This window comes from Spea bombifrons, chromosome 3 (genome assembly GCF_027358695.1).
Source record: "Spea bombifrons isolate aSpeBom1 chromosome 3, aSpeBom1.2.pri, whole genome shotgun sequence".
Lineage (NCBI taxonomy): Eukaryota > Metazoa > Chordata > Amphibia > Anura > Pelobatidae > Spea > Spea bombifrons.
In genome coordinates this window covers 122,096,122-122,108,786 of record NC_071089.1, presented here as the reverse complement: position 1 = coordinate 122,108,786, position 12,665 = coordinate 122,096,122, and the positions used below count along the sequence as shown (strand labels likewise).

General features: G+C 48.1%; 2 long non-coding RNA genes and 1 pseudogene across 2 annotated transcripts; 2 read left to right on the top strand and 1 right to left on the bottom strand.

The window, feature by feature from the left end:
* Positions 1–710: 710 nt before the first annotated feature.
* On the top strand, positions 711–813 carry LOC128488267 (uncharacterized; annotated as a pseudogene).
* A 6,711-nt stretch (positions 814–7,524) lies between these two features.
* Positions 7,525–9,962, top strand: LOC128484784 (uncharacterized). Its single transcript, XR_008351196.1, has 2 exons — positions 7,525–7,615; positions 9,747–9,962. It is a non-coding gene; the product is annotated as an uncharacterized LOC128484784 (long non-coding RNA).
* Positions 9,963–10,330: 368 nt separating this feature from the next.
* Positions 10,331–12,429, bottom strand: LOC128484782 (uncharacterized). The gene is made up of 3 exons (XR_008351194.1): positions 12,265–12,429; positions 11,188–11,331; positions 10,331–10,582 (listed from the first exon to the last, which is right to left on the bottom strand). It is a non-coding gene; the product is annotated as an uncharacterized LOC128484782 (long non-coding RNA).
* Positions 12,430–12,665: the final 236 nt, after the last annotated feature.

Below are 12,665 nucleotides of genomic sequence, written 5' to 3'. Positions count from 1 at the left end.
GGGGGGGTTGGAATTTGTCCGAGTTCTCCGTGAGGGAACTCGGTATCGTAGTCTGGCTTCTGCTGCCTTGTGCACAGAATGCGGCACCAAGGAGCACGCACCTCGGGCTTCAAAAAGAAAAGAAAAATTTAATTGTGGGATGTTTGGGTTGTTCTCAGCCTTTTGGTTTAGATCAAGTGCAGCGTCTGAGTTGGCGGTGCTATGGAGCAGATATGAGTGAGCTTTTGGGATTGGTGCTTTGTGAGTCTTAAGGCGACTGCTATTATTGGGAGTCCAACCTCGGCTGCTTCTGGCAGCGGGAAGGCAATAGTGGATTGCGCTTGAAGCTATGGATTTGACGAAGGTGGTTCTGAAGGCGTTAAAGTCTCGGTTGGAGATGATGGCAGCTGGAGATACAGTGGGGGTCCGGTTTACAGGAGGTAAGATGGAGGTGGGAAGTAGCGCGTCTTCCCCGGTTAAGTCTGAGGGGAGTGAGGCCGGTGTTGATTTGGAGGTTCGGATGCCGGATCTTCGAATTCTGGGACTGAGATTGTGGTGCATGGGCAAAGATCGGATGGAGGAGATGGGGCTGTGACATGATGTAAGTATTACTCTGATGGAGAACTCTGGGTTTTGATCTTTTTTGAAGTCTGAAATAAAGGCTTTACGAGGATGTTCTTTTTGAGACAGATGCCTGTTCTGATGATCTATGGTTTGAGAGTCTCATGGACTCTGGTTTCTCTTCAGACCGAATAAATCTTTCGCCTTTTACTAAAGATTTTCCGTGGGGAGGAACAACTAATCAATTTTTTGATGCCTGGCATTTGCGGGGCTCCTTTGCTGTTGTTAACGATAGATCAAAAAGATTGCTTGCTTTAGTCGCAAGCTTCGTCCTGGCTAAGGACTGCGTCGCATCCAGAAGCGCAAAGCATCCTGCCTGTGTCACGCTATGCACTATTAGGGGTTTGTGATACCGATGGGGTAAAAATTCCTAAACTGGAAAGGAGTAATGAGGCGAATGATTTGGTGGGTTGTAGAAATGCTTTAACGGAGCAGAGTTAGACCACGCCCTCCAGATTGTATGCAAATAAGCCTGTACATATGATTTCAAACATATTCCCTATTGTTCTTTATAAGAATAATAAACAAAAAAACTGTCCTTAAATGTTTAACATTGAGATCTCGGTTCCTCACATGTGCAGTTGTATTATTCATTTCCTCAAATATCAATAGTGAAACATCTGGAAAAAGTACTCACCACGCGCTTAAGGGGCCGGTTTTCAGCATGGAAAGGACTAATACACCCTTTGTATGTAAATGGGAAAGGGGGATACATCGTAAGACCACCAAAACCTGATTTACAATCTAGGAGGTAACGTCTGGAGATACCGGAGACCAAGGATAAATTCCAAATGCATCTGTAATGTCTTAAGTTATTTCTTAGACCGGAGCGTCTCTTGGTGTAAATAAGATTAGAAGTCCTAATTATAATGGGTAAAACCCACCGTTATGATTGGAGAATTGCAGTCCGTAGGTGGAGGCTATGATAATGAGCCCTGTCTTTAAAAGCTTCTGTTTGAAATAATAAGGGAATTCACCAATACAAATTGGACTCTCTGACCGAAACTCACTCACCCTGATTGTCCGGGAGTAAATTTGGCGAGTGAGAGTCAATTTAAATTTTTCATCATCATAAGATCCCGGCACCGTGTTTTACTCTTAGAGTTACTTTGAGTTCTAACATATATATAACTTTTAGAAAGTTAGATTTCTTCCCACTTAATTCCTTGCCGCTGAACCTGGATTAATTTCTACAAGGACCAGTTGGACCACAGCAACAAGTGGTGGTAATTATTAGACTTTGGCACCAGGGGGCTCTTCTTCTTCGTGCTCGTCTTCGGCTAAAAAAAAATCTTCGTATTCCGCGAATATTCGCCCGTTCCTGTCTTCGGGCTTCTTCGGGCGAATATTCGTGGACATTCTTCGTGTTCATTTTTTCGTAGTTTTTTTTCCGGTTAAGGGGTTAATATGCGTACAGCAGCAGCTCTGGTGCCAGGAGTTTAAATGTCCGTATGAGCAGCTCTATTGGTCGCCAGCAGGGGGACTCCAATGAGCACACTACCATATATGGCTAATATATTCTCAGGCAGAATATTATGCTACTCAATATATAACCAACAGAGGGCAGCATTCTGTCCGATGATATATCAGCCATATGTGGCAGTGTGCTCATTTTCATTTATTAATTATTTAAATAAAATATATTCCCATGATCCGCTGGTCTCCCCGCCGCACTCGCGGACATTAATTCTGTCCAACTTGCAAACTCTTCTATTCTATTTATTTTGGGTTTTTTTTTGTATTAAACTGTTAGACGAAAGGATCATGGGAATATATTTTATTTGAATAAATGCAAATCAGCACACTGCTACATATGGCTGCATTCTGTCCGAACATATATTAGCCATATGTGACAGTGTGCTCATTTGCATTTATTCAAATAAAATACATTCCCATAATCCTTTTGTCTAACAGTTTAATACAAAAACCCTCAAAATAAATAGAAAAAAAGAGTTTGCAAGTTCAACAGAATTAATGTCTGCGAGTGCGGCGGGGAGATGAAAATGAAACACACTGCCACATATGGCTAATATATCTTCGGGCAGAATGCTGCCCTCTGTTGGTTTTACAGTGGGGGCCAGTGGGCCTTAATAACCTAAGGTGAGAAAAATAACATGGGAGCCTCATCTCAGACCATTTTAAACAGCACTAAATTTGCATATCAGACTGGTTCCACCCCTCAGAGAAGCTCAGGCACAAAATACATAGGAAGGCTCCCCTGGACACATTATAAAGAAACCATCCCCGTGGGTGCAACGAGCCAGAGACCCAAATCTGTGCATCTCCAGAATAACCTAAGGCTAAAAAAACAACATAGGAACCCCACTTCAAGCCAGAAACAGAGAGCGCTGAAGTAGCCACCTCAATCGGAACACACCAGCTTGGGAGAAGAACCAAATCTATTTATATGCTTGATGTCCCCCCCCTAGTTGTTGTGAGCAGGGACACCCGTCTGTGTATATTGAAAATAACTCAAGGTGATAAAACCAACATGGGAGCCTCATCTCAGACCAAGAACAGACAGTGCCTGCCCTATGAAATGATAGGAGGGGTAACAGCATTTTAAACCATTACAGAGAAGATCTCCTCATTACCATATCAGATTCCACCCATCAAGGCCGTCCAGTCCCAAAATGCATGGCAAGGCTCCACTGGATGAGGAATAAAAAAACGGCAAACATTTCATGCTTTCATAGGCATCACCGGTGTGCTATGGCTGATAGAAGACCTCAGACCAAGAAAGTACACTTCACTTTTTTCTGCGCATGCTGGGGAGCGCTTTTTGCATTTCAGACCCCTCCGTGCACTTTTTCATTGTGAATACACTGGCCCCAGCCTTATATTTTGGATGCTTTTTTATCACACCAGCCTATGTGCTGGGGCTTCCTTGGGGAGCGCTTTGTATATTGGTTTCTTTATTCCAGTATGTGGGTTTATTTGTTTTGTCTTTTGCAATATTTTTTATCAATACAGCATGTCACAGTATACAGCATTTATAAGGAAACCTCTGGAAATCCAAGGTGGAGCTGGGTCCTTTAAAAGGTCCTGGCTTTTCTGGTGAGGAGGGGAGTTAGGTCGCTCTTATGGGCGGCTCTCCCACCTCCATCAATTGTTCTAGCGATACCAACCCTTGCTTGGAGGGACCAAGCAGATTCGGCTCGCCTGCGGGCCTTATGGTTGGGATGGAGGTGGCTTCACAGGGGAGAAACCTAGGTCGTCTAGGCTGCCCTGATGTGTGGGACCAGTCTGATACGCTAGTGGCGTGGTCATCTCTGTAATATACAAATGAATAAATAAAAAAATGTGGCTCCCATATTGTTTTTCTCGCCATAGGTTATGCGTAAGATTGCTTGTTTTTGACTTCTATACTTTATGAAGGGCCAGTTTGGATCTTTTATAGTATATTTATTGTATTTGTTAGAGTTTAAAAGCTGGTATTCTAAACACAGCTTCATTGACTAATTAAATCTCCTTGAATAGCCCTTTGGAACTCTGTTGGTTATACATTGAGTAGCATTGTTCCATATGCTTGAAATCCAATGTTATTCTGCTACTTAATGTATCTCACCAACAGAGGGCAGCATTCTGTCCGAACATATATTAGCCATATGTGGCAGTATGCTCATTTGCATTTATTCAAATAAAATATATTCCCATGATCCTTCCGTGTAATGGTTTAATACAAAAAAAACCAACAAAATAAATAGAAAAAAAGAGTTTGCAAGTTGGACAGAATTAATGTCTGCGAGTGCGGCGGGGAGACCAGCGGATCATGGGAATATATTTTATTTAAATAATTAATAAATGAAAATGAGCACACTGCCACATATGGCTGATATATCATCGGACAGAATGCTGCCCTCTGTTGGTTATACATTGAGTAGCATAATAACTTATTAAGCTACTCAATGTATCGTACCGGCAGAGGGCAGCATTGTGTGCGAAGTTATAATAAGTTATTATGCTAAGTTAAATGTCGGTACTGGTGACTTTGTTGGTCGCTGGCACGGACTTTTAACTGTTACAGCAGGGTCCCAGGTGTTTTTTTCTTTTCTTTTTTTCTGCATAGCAACTAGTGATAAGGGGCCGTGCGAGTGAGCCTATTGGTCGGTTGCACGGCCCTTTATCCTACGGATTTCTGCTCCTGTTATCCAACGCAGCATCGCAGGGGTTAATGGGAGCGGAAATCAGGAGTTAAAAAGGCTGTGCGAGTGAGCCTAATGGTCACCTGCAGGGTCTTCCTCTGGCATCAATCAATTGGAAGACCCTGCAGGTGACCAATAGGCTCACTCGCACTGCCCTGTAACCCCTGACGACGAACCTGCGGATTTCCGCTTCCGTCACCTCCCGCGATGCCGTGAAGATAAGGTAGGCTAGATGGGGAAGGGACCGGGGAGGTTAGTAGACGAAGACGATCATGAAGATTCTTCGCGTGTGAGTCTTCGTCTTCGCCTGCCTTTTACCGGCGCTGTCTTCTCTTTTACGTTTCTTCGGAACGAACAAAAAGACAGACTCTTCGCGTTCGTTTTCATGTTCGCCCGAAGGCGAATGCACAAGTCTATTAATTATTTTCAAGAGTTCCGTGTATAAAGTTGATATAGAGGGAAAAGGTGAATATTGTTGACATTATTTGCATGCACTTACCCAGAATCCCTTGTGGTTGTGGCAGCGCCATGAGATTTCTGAGGGAATAACAAGCTTTCTGGCGTGTCTGGTGTCTGTAGATGAGTGATTAATAATAATACATCTACTACCTCCTTAATTTTAAGTGGAAGATTTTTCTATCACCTTTACTCACCATAACTCATGTAATTGGTATTTCTTGGCTACCCCAAGCCTTAACTAATAAGCCAGCATCAGGATTTCATGCTGACGAATCATGTTAAGTGCTAAGTAGCTCTTCTATTCCGCCAGGCTGTTGAAGTGGGATTGCTCTGGTAGAGACTCAACAAAGTAAAGCAGAAATTTGGGCTGTGGAGCCTCAGAGACCTTACCATCGAAGGGAAAGTGCTGGTGCTGCGTAACGAGATTCTTCCCGTACTGCAGTACGTGGCTCAGGCGTGGCCCCTGCTGGTCACCATTCACCGAGCCATCAACCGAGCAGTTTTTCACTTCATCTGGGGCTCCAAAATGGACAGAGTAAAGCGCGCAGTGATGTACAAGGAACCCGGCAAGGGAGGCAAAGGAGTGCCTGACATCCCTACCATGCTGAGGACCTTCTTTGTGTGCAACTGCGTGCGCAGGACTCTCAGAGACGTAGTGAAAGGCTCTGCTGGAAACTCCATGTCTCGCTTCTTCCTGCTGCCCCTGTGGAGGCAGCTCAAGTGGGAAAAGTGGGACAGCTCCATCCCTTACAATTGGACCATGCCCTGGTTCTACTCGGACGTGGGCAAATTTGTAAGGGAGCACCAACTGGAGGGAGTTAAACCAGACTTGTGGTTACACCGTGTGATCCACAAGCTCATCAGAGCCAAAGACACTATCGAGAACATCCCAGGGCTCCCCGGCGCCACAGCCAAGACTGTCTGGTAGAAATGCTGTAGCCGCTGTGTGTGGTATTGCATGCTGCTGCACGTGGTGAGTGCGCGTTTTCACTGGTGGCCAACCAGCACTACTGTTTCCCCTGTGAACCTTGGGGTTAAGATTTTACTCTTGAATCCGGCAGGCCAGAAATGTCTTGTCCTTAAATAGTTTTTCTTTGATTTATATAACTTACTTTGTTTTTACATGAGTGCCGATTAATTTCCCTTTTGTAGAATATTATTAGAATTCATAAATATTCCAGCTCACTCAATGAAGGAACGTAAGTTTTGTTGTCTTTTACTGAAAAAGGTGTATTTTTTTAATAAGGTCTATTTCAAGGAATCCTTTATATTATAATATTATGTAACGGGTTTTTGGGTAGACCCACCAATATCTCTGTGGTCATTTACCCCAGTTACCTCTTTGCGCTCTGCAGGCCAATCCTGAGCCTCCGCTACCTGGGAGTTGGGATACATAACTGTGGCAGTGCCTCCACCCAACGGAGCATCCAGGGTATGGATATGAGCTCCCGCTGGGAACATAGCCGAGTGATTAATAAAACTGACACAGGGCTAACTTAAAATTAACTTTGTATTGCACAGCAAAACACTCTGCATAAATGCAACAGAAAACCATGAAATATATTAGAATAAAATATACAGAAATGAAATATACAATACAAGGTTCACCCACCCACAACAATCACTGCGGCCCACCCTAATCTTCGCCCTACTGGCCGCTGGGTACCTTTAGTTGGTGCACATAACACAGTTGGGGCCCATGAGTAACTTACTCCACAGTATGAGTTGAATTGTATTGGAACTTCAGTATGTCAGTGGGACTGGAGATCAAAAGCTTTTGTTGGTGTGTGGCAGAATTCAGGGTGCCCTGTTGTGGAGACAGGGGGAGAGGTTTTAGGCTTACCACTCTACCACCTGCAATCAGGGCAGTTCAGCCTTTAACTTCTTCACTGCCAACTCTGCTGCAAACAGCTCTGTATCTCTGTCTGCTGGAAGATTCTGCCAGGATGCTGCAACTCTCCCCTGAGCATGGATTTCAAGCAGGCCTCTGGTCTTAGGCCTCTCTCCCTCTCCTTCTCTCTCATCAAGGGTCCTTCACCTCTGGCATCCAACTCTCAACTCCTGTCTCCAAACTCCAATGGCCCCTTTTTCACCTCATCCATGTGCTTTGCAGTTCGCCATCTGCTGGTCACTCCATAAGAACTGCAGGTGAGTCAGTGACACAGCAGCCATCACTAAAATCCCTTGAGGGGTTACAATTATATATTATATACGGAATGATACAAAAGGGTTTTGTGGACGCGGTGATGAAAGTTCATTCTCTGTTTCAGTGAGACCTGGCCAATGCCCAATAGTAAAGGCGCTGTGCTTGCGCACCACGCCAGCACCGAGGTGTTGGAAGGACTGCGACTGTCCAGGGAGACAGAAATGCTGCTTTGTCTCTGGCATGGAGTGCTTGGATCCCATGGTAGGTAACAGAAAACGCTTTACTTATTGGTGGCAGAGGTGGGATCCGTGGCCAAGACTGGTAAATGCTCATAATTCCTGGTTTGCTTGTTTTTTTGTTGAATTTTTTAGGAATGGTCCCTACACACGGATACATAACACCTCGCTGATAGTTCTGTAGATTATTGTTACCCATTATTGTTATTTGTGTTGTTATTCCCTGAATCTCCCGCCTTCAGGAGACCCATCTCAATGTAATACTTGATTTCTGATCTCGGACTGATCCTGTCACGTCAGAATATGTGTGAATGGGTCGGTTTCTATAATCGGTTCTGTATGATCCGGCAGGTCACATACACCGGGGTGTCACAATATGTGGACGTTCCCTGTGAAACACTGTTACTCATACTAAATACATCTCTGTGTGTCCACCCCGTCCCTCCATCCAGCCCCGTCCCTCCATCCAACCCCGTCCCTCCATCCAGCCCCGCCCCTCCATCCAGCCCCGTCCATCCATCCAGCCCCGTCCCTCCATCCTGCCCCGTCCCTCCATCCAGCCCCGTCCCTCCATCCAGCCCCGTCCCTCCATCCTGCCCCGTCCCTCCATCCAACCCCGTCCCTCCATCCAGCCCCGCCCCTCCATCCTGTCCCGTCCATCCATCCAGCCCCGTCCCTCCATCCTGCGCCGTCCCTCCATCCAGCCCCGCCCCTCCATCCAGCCCCGTCCCTCCATCCAGCCCCGTCCCTCCATCCAACCCCGTCCCTCCATCCTGTCCCGTCCAACCATCCAGCCCCGTCCATCCATCCTGTCCCGTCCATCCATCCAGCCCCGTCCCTCCATCCTGTCCCGTCCAACCATCCAGCCCCGTCCCTCCATCCTGTCCCGTCCATCCATCCAGCCCCGTCCCTCCATCCTGTCCCGTCCATCCATCCAGCCCCGTCCCTCCATCCTGCCCCGTCCCTCCATCCTGTCCCGTCCATCCATCCTGCCCCGTCCCTCCATCCTGCGCCGTCCCTCGATCCTGCCCCGTCCCTCCATCCTGCCCCGTCCCTCCATCCAACCCCGTCCCTCCATCCAGCCCCGCCCCTCCATCCTGCGCCGTCCCTCCATCCTGCCCCGTCCCTCCATCCTGTCCCGTCCATCCATCCTGCCCCGTCCCTCCATCCAGCCCCGTCCCTCCATCCAGCCCCATCCCTCCATCCTGCCCCGTCCCTCCATCCTGCCCCGTCCCTCCATCCTGCCCCGTCCATCCATCCTGCCCCGTCCCTCCATCCTGCCCCGTCCCTCCATCCTGCCCCGTCCCTCCATCCAACCCCGTCCCTCCATCCTGCCCCGTCCCTCCATCCTGTCCCGTCCCTCCATCCTGCCCCGTCCATCCATCCTGCCCCGTCCCTCCATCCAGCCCCGTCCCTCCATCCTGCCCCGTCCCTCCATCCTGCCCCGTCCCTCCATCCTGCCCCGTCCCTCCATCCTGCCCCCTCCCTCCATCCTGCCCCGTCCTGGATCTGTAGAAATGTCTGAGGGTATCAGACCCAGATTCCGCCTTGCACCTTGTTGTGGTCTCCTGGGGCGCTTTGTGACCAGCGTGGGCACGCAGGGGCAGTTGTATGGAGGTGAGAAGGGACACTATTGGTAGATTGGAGCCGAATATTGTTACATGAGATGTTTTCACAGGCAGATAAGTTAGTTTGTAGATAGTTTGATGGTTGCAGCTCCCGGCCAGTGATCTCTCCACTTACACCGTGGAGAAAAGCCAGGTAGGTGCCCCATCACTCCGCTTTTATGTCAAGACCCCCCCCACCAGACGAATGCGTGACAGACTTTGGTTGCACCGGGAATGAGAAGTGCTGTAACTACGGCTGCTACAAAACGCTGCTCAGGGTGAGGATATTGCAATAACACAAAAACAGGGGCAAAAATATACTGAACAGGGACACTTGGCAGGTATAGATCGCTCTCAGAATACAGTCTGAAATATGCCTGGAGTGCACCAAAAATCGGGTTTATGTTTTCCCTTCAAAAGGGAAGGATACATTATGTGACATCATCGCCGGAGTGTGATGCGATGTTATCCGTTCCAGCATTTCACCTTCCGATGTTGGTTAGTAAAGAAAATTTAGTCATTTTACTAAAATATGTTTTTTCCTTTTTTTCAGCCCACAAAATGAATAAATGAAAACAAACAGCTGGGGATCATTAGCGATGCTTTCTATAGGACGCGTTTATGGAAACCCAGCTGACGGAGTCCGTGACCCGCCGGCGGCCGCTCCGCTCCGGCGCACTTCCTGAGAGCCTCTTCCTGCATATCGCCTGTCGCTGGTTACCGCCGTCTGATCGCTTCCTGTTACCCCAATAAACACTCGCACGCCTATCACGTTATGGTGATTTTTGGTCGCGTTCTCCGTGTCAAAGACGCATTTTCTTGTGATTATTCGAGCTACGTGGATTTAAACTATTTACCCCTCGATGAAGGTGGGTCGGCACCTAAAATCCCCTCTTCCCAAATACATCCCGTTTCCGCCACGTGGCGCTGGAGACGTTCTCAGACAGGGCTGCACTTAGTGTCTCGTGTAACGTGTAACGTGTTGGATGACGCGCCCCGGAGAATGTCCGTTGGATGTATTGATTTGGAAGACTGCAAAGCTGGACATGTTTGCTTATTCTCCATCTGTGAACTCCGCACAATGTATAAAATAAATAAAAAAGGGGGTCAATGACTTTTTCACATAGGAGCAGGTAGTTTATTGGATGCATTTATTGGCAGAGACGTCTCGCGTAGAGACCGTTACTGGGTTTCTGAGACACGCTGTGGGTTTAAAGCGTCGGGGTGCAGGATAAAGCGCACGGACAGCACGCCGGCTGATGTTACGGCTCCCGGCCACCAGATGGCGACGGTGTATTCCTCGCTTCTCCAATGATCCGGGATGTCTCCGGGAAGCCGCTGCGGGTTGGGGGGCTGCTGCTTATCACAGGGGGGGGGGTCACCGAATGCCTGGAAAATGCTAAAGTTATTGTAGTGATAGGAAGACACTGCAGCAAATCACTGAAGGTCTGGCACTCAGGCAGTTGGATTTATTTCTTTAATTTGGGTTTGTGGCTCTTTCTATACGATAAAACTGCCTGATCTGATGTTAATAATCCATAATAGAAATTATTTTCACATTATTTATCACACGTGAGGGAAATACCGTGTGCCACGTTTACTGCGATCATACAAACGTTACAATTATAATTAGCGGTGTTAACAAACACTGAGCAAACATTCTGAGCTCCTAGGAAAGAGGGACATCATGGTGGGAGAAAGGGCCATCGAGGAGAGGGGCATCAGGGGAGGAGAACGCAGAGAGGGACATCAGGGGGGAGAAAGGGGCATCAGGGAGGAGAGAGGGGCCATCAGGGGAGGAGAGAGGGGCATCAGGGGAGGAGAGAGGGGCATCGGGGAAGAGAGAGGGGCATCAGGGGAGGAGAGAGGGGCACAAGCACTTGGGGAGCAAATAGGAACTGGCCAAAAAAGAACACTCGGCACACAGAAGTTTGTAAGAACACTCTAGAGAGGAGACCCTGCTCCTCTATCACTGCGCATGTACGGGCACTTACATTATCAGACAGATATACAGGCAAAGTCGCAGAGGACGATGCAGCACTTTTGACCCCTAGGACACTCCTTGTCAGAGGCACATACTGCTGTGGATGGAGGACCTTCGCAGTTGACTGTTACTACTGGGCAGAGTCCAGGAGTCCCTGCAACATACAAAGCAATCGATCAATATAAAAAATGGTGTACAGAGCAAAAATATCACAATTAACAGAAAGAAGCTACACAGAACCATCCGGCCCCTTCCGGCCCCCGGCTAGTCGGCCGTTAGATCCCGGTTTCTTGTTGTAACTTTTCTCCTCCTTTGAAATAAATTCCCTCCTGTCCTTTGTTATCTCCCTTTATGTATTTAAATGTCTCTCCGCACCCCCTCTCTCTCTCTTCCCTTCCATCCACTATCTTCTCTCCCATGCCCTCTCTCTTCTCTCCCATGCCCTCTCTCTTCTCTCCCATCCCCTCTCTTCTCTCCTATCCTCTCTCTCTCTTTTCTCCCATCCCCTTTCTCTTCTTTCCCATCCCCTCCCCTCTCTCTCTCTCTTCTCTCATCCCCTCTCTCTCTTCTCTCCCATCCCCTCTCTCTCTCTTCTCTCCCATCCTCTCTCTTTTATCTCTCACATCCCCTTTCTCTTCTCTCCCATACCCCCTCTCTCTTCTCTCATCCCCTCTATCTCTTCACTCCCATCCTCTCTCTCTCTTATCCCTCACATCCCCTTTCTCTTCTCTCCCATCCCCTCCCCCCTCTCTCTCTTCTCTCATCCCCTCTCTCTCTTCTCTCCCATCTCCCCTCTCTCTCTTCTCTCCCATCCTCTCTCTCTTCTCACATCCCCTTTCTCTTCTCTCCCATCGCCTCCCCTGTCTCTCTCTTCCCATATTACTTTGGTCCTTGTGCTCCCAGTTTCGATTCTACTGGTCACTCCATGGTTTTGCAGTTTGCTTCCTGCCTCGACCCCTCTTGTTTAACCCTTGGATCCCATTTGGCCTCAGGATGGTCCTAGATACTTAAACTACGTAGAGCTGTGACCCCCCCAGACATAATAATTTATCTCTGTATAAGAAACCCCCCCTACATCCCTTCTCACCTCCGCCCTGCTGCGCCTGCGCGCCCACGCTGCACAAAACCAGGCCCAGGAACAGGGAGACCACAACGGGATTCATGCTGGATTCTGGATCCGGGTCCGATTTGCCGAGACGTTTATATAGATCCGGGACGGGCAGGAGGGAGGAGGAGGGGAGGACACCGAGTGACATTAATTATGAGTAATATTTGCTATTTCTCAAGAAGTGACTTGCGTCAGAGCCGGCCTGGTTCCGAAATGATTCGTGTAACCGGTTACACGTAAAGAACACGCATTGTGACATCCCGGTGCGTCAGACATTAAACTTAAACCGGGGTCCGTTTCCAGAGAGCCGGGCGGATCGGGGAATGATAAGGTGTTTAGTTCTGTGCTGTATAAAACCCAGATGAGTCTCCGTACTAAGA